Source organism: Bubalus bubalis, chromosome 7 (genome assembly GCF_019923935.1).
Source record: "Bubalus bubalis isolate 160015118507 breed Murrah chromosome 7, NDDB_SH_1, whole genome shotgun sequence".
Taxonomy (NCBI): Eukaryota; Metazoa; Chordata; class Mammalia; order Artiodactyla; family Bovidae; genus Bubalus; species Bubalus bubalis.
The window spans coordinates 25,246,194-25,252,395 of NC_059163.1; positions in this window are offsets into that span (position 1 = coordinate 25,246,194).

Genomic DNA, 6,202 nt, shown 5'->3' on the forward strand with positions numbered 1-6,202 from the left:
ATGCTTTTGAACTGTGGTGTTGGAGAAGACTCTTGAGAGTCCCTTGGACTGCAAGGAGACCCAACTAGTTCATCCTAAAGGAGATCAGTCCTGAATATTCATTGGAAGGACTGATGCTGAAGCTGAAACTCCAATACTTTGGATGTTTTGATGTGAAGAACTGACTCATTGGAAAAGACCCCAGTGCTGGGAAAGATTGAAGGCAGGAGGAGAAGGGGAAGACAGAGGATGAGATAGTTGGATGGCATCACCAACTCAATGGACATGAGTTTGAGTAAGCTCCAGGAGTTGGTGATGGACAGGGAGGCCTGGTGTGCTGCAGTCCATGAGGTCGCAAAGAGTCGAACATGACTGAGCTAGTGAGCTGAACTGAATGGCATGAGCACTAGACTGCTCTGCAGACCTTGGGATTTATCAGGATTTAAGTAAACATTTTTTAAAAGTTATTTTTCTTTAAATATTTTTGACCCACATGAACTGAATCCTATGGCCCCTTCACATCCATGCTTGGAGAGAGATTTTAAACAGCCAGAATACTAAGATTGAGAGTTTCATTGAATAAAGAAGCCAATAGCTTTGGCAAAGCCTTTGCTTTTAGTGAACCAATAGGGAATTCTGGGGTACAGTGATGTTGCAGGCTGGTGCCCCAATACGTGTGACTAAAGGCACTCCTTTGGAAAGCTTGCAAGAAGTCATGGGCTCAGCCAGCTACATGTCTTTTCATTTTGAAGTCTTTGGAGAGGAAGAATTTTTAGAGCATATACTAGGTTTGGGACAAGTATAAATAATAGTTGTCATTAAAGCAGCTTTAGGATTCAGGGTGATTAGATTTGAGATGCTTGGATTACAATGCCTAGTATATCTTACTTTTGCTATTAAGTAAAACCTAGAGGAAAGAAAGTAGATCTGAGCATCCTACTTGTGTCCTCCCATGTGCCTCAAATGTAGAAGTCCTTGACTGCATTTTCCATTTCCTTTTAGGCAGTTCTTTCCTGCTCACAGTTTTCCTAGGTCTTCAGTGCACTGGATATTCTGAGCCAATACCAATACTTCCCCTCCCCTCTCTCAGCTGATTCCTCAGCATTCTTGTGCCCCAGAAAGTCAATTTAAGCCATGGCTTCTGTCCAGTAAATTTTTCCATACTGTTAAAAATGTATCTTCTAAAGATAACTCAGATTTTTAGAAGGCATTGGAATGATTTAGAGTAACTTTATTTTCTCTCAAATTGTGAGGTTATTTTGATTTCAGTTAGCAAGTAAGGAAAGAGTGTTAATTTCTATATTCTCTGCATACTAGAACAATATCAGCATAAAATTATAGAAGGCCTGGAATGGCCTTCTTCCCTATTCTTAACCCATATTCAGTTTCATCAGCTGTCTAATAAAGACAGGGTGTGCTAGTGGATTTAAACAGGTGATATGAACAGAGCTGTGTAGTTAGAGAAGTGGTTGGAATACAAATTTTGAGTAGCCATCTATTGTGGCCACACCAGGTTTTGAGTAATAATATATAAAGACTCTCCATGGCCAAGGAAAGGTCTTCCCTGTAGTTAAGTTTTACCCTGTAGCTCAGATGGTAAAGAGTTTGCCTGCAATGCAGGAGACCAGGGTTTGATCCCTGGGTCAGGAAGATCCTCTGGAGAAGGGATTGGCAATCCACTCTGGTATTCTTGCCTGGAGAATCCCATGGACAGAGGAGACTGGCAGGGGTCGCAAAGAGTTGGACATAACTGAGCGACTAACACTAACACCAAGGTCATGGAACAGTATTATTGGTCTGTTCAGTTCAGTTCAGTTCAGTCGCTCAATCAATTGGCCTGTATGTTGGCTCTTAACTGGAATGTGGTATCCTGAATCAGTGACATGGGATGGCCCTTCACCATAGGACCCAAACTAAATCAATCTCAGTGGTATTCTTGGCTCATTTTTCGTGTGTCCTACCTTGGCTGCCACTTACTTAAAGGTGGAAAGTGGGAATTAAGGGGAGAGGGTGTGCTGCGTAGTTCTTTAGCTGGGTTTGCTACTGCTGCTGCTGCATCACTTTAGTCGTGTCCGACTCTGTGCGACCCTGTAGACGGCTGCCCACCAGGCTCCCCCATCCCTGGGATTCTCCAGGCAAGACCACTGGAGTGGGCTGCCATTTCCTTCTCCAATGCATGAAAGTGAAAAGTGAAAAGTGAAAGTGAAGTCACTCAGTCGTGTCCGACACTTAGCGACCCCATGGACTGCAGCCCACCGGGCTCCTCCGTCCATGGGATTTTCTAGGTAAAAGTACTGGAATGGGGTGCCATTGCCCTAGCTGGGTTTACTGAAACTCAAAACAGTGCAAGAGAAACCAGAACAAACTAGCAAGCAAGACAACACAGATAAACAGTAACAACAAATAGCAACAAGTGGCCTTGCCTTTGAAGAGTACATTTCGGGTTGGTGGCTGTCCTTGGTGCCTTCATTACTTTTCCCAGGTGCCTTCCCATCATGGCCTAAAAGGGTCTTCAAGGGAGTGACTGCCTAGTGCTTTCTCGGCTGGTCAGGTGGGATGCTCCACAAATGCTCCATCATAATTTGTATGCCATTTGATCTGGGAAAATAACAGCAAAGCCCTATAGCCTTTGAGTCCTTTTCGCAACTGCCTCTGGTGTCCAAGGAAGGGACAACTCAGTATCACCAGGTACACAACAAGTGCTGTCCAAAGAGGCCTGACTAAAGTGCTAAAGGAATAAAGGGGAAGGAGCAGCTCATTCTGTAGAGGTTGAGGGGCACAGACAGGAACATTATTATTTCATCTCTTACTTTCCCGTCTTTGCTGTCTGAGGCAATGGCTTGAACAGTGTATGCTTGATTAATGTTTCTCAAGTCATGAAGGTGGCAGGAACAAGGGAGCCAGGAGAAAACTGGCAGATAAAGGACAGAAAGGCATCTCTCAGGGGTTTTATATTCCTGTCAAGCTGCATTCATCACTGTTCAATTCCCAAAGGGCTGAGATTTGGGCTGAAACCTAGCCAGATGGTCCAGATGGACCAAAAGTGAGCTGTAAGAGCAACTCTTATTCTTCTAGACCACAGCCTAAGCTGGATGCTTTTCTAATGGCCTGCTTAATCCAACTGTGGTTCTTTCTTGGTCTTCTGACCTAGGGAGAGCTAAGGAACGAACCTGTCACAGTCCGAGTACTCCATGTATCTGGAGAGAAGTTTTTCAAACCTTTGTTCCTTGCATCAAAAGCTCCCACCCGACAATACCATGACTGACGGTATCCTCAGCCATGACCTAGATATGAGTACAGTTGGCTCTCTGTACTTGTGGGTTCTGCATCCATGGCTTCAACCAACTGCAGATTGAAAATATTCAGAGAAAGAATTCCAGAAAGTTCCGAAAAGCAAAACTTGAATTTGCGGCTTGCCAGCAACTGTTTATGTAACATCTATACTGGGGATCATAAGTAATCTACAGATGGTTTAAAGTATACAGGAAGATGTGCATAGGTTATATGCGAATAGTATGCCCTTTTATATAAGGTACTTGAAAATTTTCAGATTGTGGTCTCTGTTGGGGGGGTGGGTGAGATGGGGAGTGTCTTAGAACTAATGCCCCATGGATACCAAGGGATGATTGTATACCTTTCTTAGTGTTGGGGGAATGGGGAGAAAGCCTTGAGATTTTCTGATGGTTGGATCACGTCTCACGCTCTATGTTCCTTCTGTTGATTTCACTGTCTAAATTTTTATGGAATCTGGTGACCATAAACTCTCACCTGTCCTATATTAAGGGGCTACTAACTGGAGCCTCTCTCTCTTCACTGGCTCTTGTACCAATACTCCACAAAATGCAGCAGAACCATTTGAAAAAATATATTAATGTGATGTTGTCATCTCTCATCTATAACTTTTAATGTCTTGCTATTGCTTTCAAGATAAAAAAAAAAAAAAAACTCCTACCATGACCTGGAAGACCCTGTCTAATCTATCTAGCATCCTTTTGTATTCTCTTTGTCCCTTTGTCATGCTTCCCACATGCTGGGGTTTTTTCTACCTGGAATGCTCTCTCGCTCTCTCTTCTCCCTTCACTTTCTATGAGAGGATAAGTGAAGGATGAGCAGAAGTAAACTGAACAAACACAACTTCCCCAGGAACATTCTTTCTGATCCTGCCACCCACTTCCTTTTAGGTCACTTTCTTTATTGTTGTGTGGTCTCTAAGAACCATGCTCTTTCTTTTGGAATTCTTGGCAATTGGAAATTATACATTCATCCAATAACCCACCAGATTACAAGCTCTATGAAAACAGGGCTTGTTGTTGTTGTTCAGTCACCAAGTCGTGTCCAACTCTTTGTGACCCCATGGACTGCAGCACTCCAGGCTTCTCTGTCCCTCACCATCTCCTGGAGTTTGCCCAAGCTCATGTCCATTGAAATTGGTGATGCCATCCAAGCAGCTCATTCTCTGTTACCCTCTTCTCCACAGGGCTTAGCTTGGTTTATCATTTGATGAATGAGTGGGTCAGCCTCAATATATACAGGGAGGGGGTAGTTCTTGAGGGAGATCTTCGAAATATCAGAAGTATTCTGACTGGAAAAATGAAAGAAAACCCACATTCCACAGAGTTTTAAAACTACTATGGTAAGGGAGTAGATGATCGCTTTTTTTTTTTTCTTTTATATTTTTCTACATTTTCCAGGCAGAAAAAATGGCAAAGCATTGAGAAAAGTGAGAATTGAGAAAAGGGCATTAGATTTGATGACTTGCTTCTCTTTCCTAGTGACCTTTAATAGGTGAGTTTCAGTAAAGTAATAAAAGCCAAAACTGCGAGCAGTTTAAGGAGTAGGAGGTAAAGAAATGGCAGTGAATATAGACAGTACTTGACAAGTTTGTGGGTAAAAAAGAGGAGAGACAAAGCTGCCAACTTGAGAAAGTAGCAGAATCAACAGAAAATTGTTTAGTTGAATGAAATTTTTTATGATGATAGAGACAGAAAAACCTATAGACTGAAGAGGAAGAAGCAGTGGAAGGAAACTGTGGAGGTTTATAAAGTTTTTGTCCTGAGATAAGAGGAAGGTACATGACACCTAAGAGGTTGTTGTCGTTCAGTTGCTAAGTCATGTTCGACTCTGCAATCACATGTATTGCATAACGCCAGGCTTGCCTGTCCTTCACTGTCTCTGGGAGTTTGCTCAGATTCATTTCCATTCAGTTGGTGATGCTATCTAACCATCTTATTCTCTGCCATCTTCTTCTTTTGCCTTCAGTCTTTCCCAGCATCAGAGGCTTTTCAATGAGTCGGCTTTTCGCATCAGATGGCCAAAGGATTGGAGCTTCAGCATCAGACCTTCCAGTGAATATTCGGGGTTGATTTCCTTTAGGATTAACTGGTTTGATGTCCTTGCAGTCCAAGGGACTCCCAAGAATTTTCTCCAGCATCACAATTCAAAAGCATCAATTCTTCAGCAACTCAGCCTTCTTTATGGTCCAACTCTCACATCTATACATGGCTATTGAAAAAACCATAGCTTTGACTATACAGACCTTTGTCAGCAAAGTGATATCTCTGCTTTTTAATACACTGTCTAGGTTTGTCATAGCTTTCTATGACAATGAAATTAAAAGACAGAGCAAGGATCTTTTAATTTCATGGCTGCAGTCACCATCTGCAGTGATTTTGGAGCCTAAGAAAATAAAGTCTGTTATTGTTTCCCCATCTATTTGCCATGAAGTGATGGGACCAGATGCCATGATCTTAGTTTTCTGAATGTTGAGTTTGAAGCCAGCTTTTTCACTCTCCTTTTTCACCTTCATCAAGAGGCTTTTTAGTTTTTCTTCACTTTCTGCCATAAGGGTGGTGTCATCTGCATATCTGAGGTTACTGTATTTCTCTGGGCAGTCTCGACTCCAGCTTGTGATTTATCCAGCCTAGCATTTTGCGTGATGTACTCTGCATACAAGTTAAATAAACAGGGTGACAATATACAGCCTTGACATACTCCATTCCCAATTTTGAACCAGTCCATTGTTCCATATCCGATTCTAACTATTGCTTCTTGATCTGCATACAGGTTTTGCAGGAGGTAGGTTGGGTGGTTTGCTATTTCCATTTCTTGAGAATTTTCCACAGTTTGTAGTATTCCACAGTCAAAGGTTTTAGAGTAGTCAATGAAGCAGAAGTAGGTGTTTTTCTGGAATTCCTTTGTTTTTCCTATGATCCAACAGATGTTG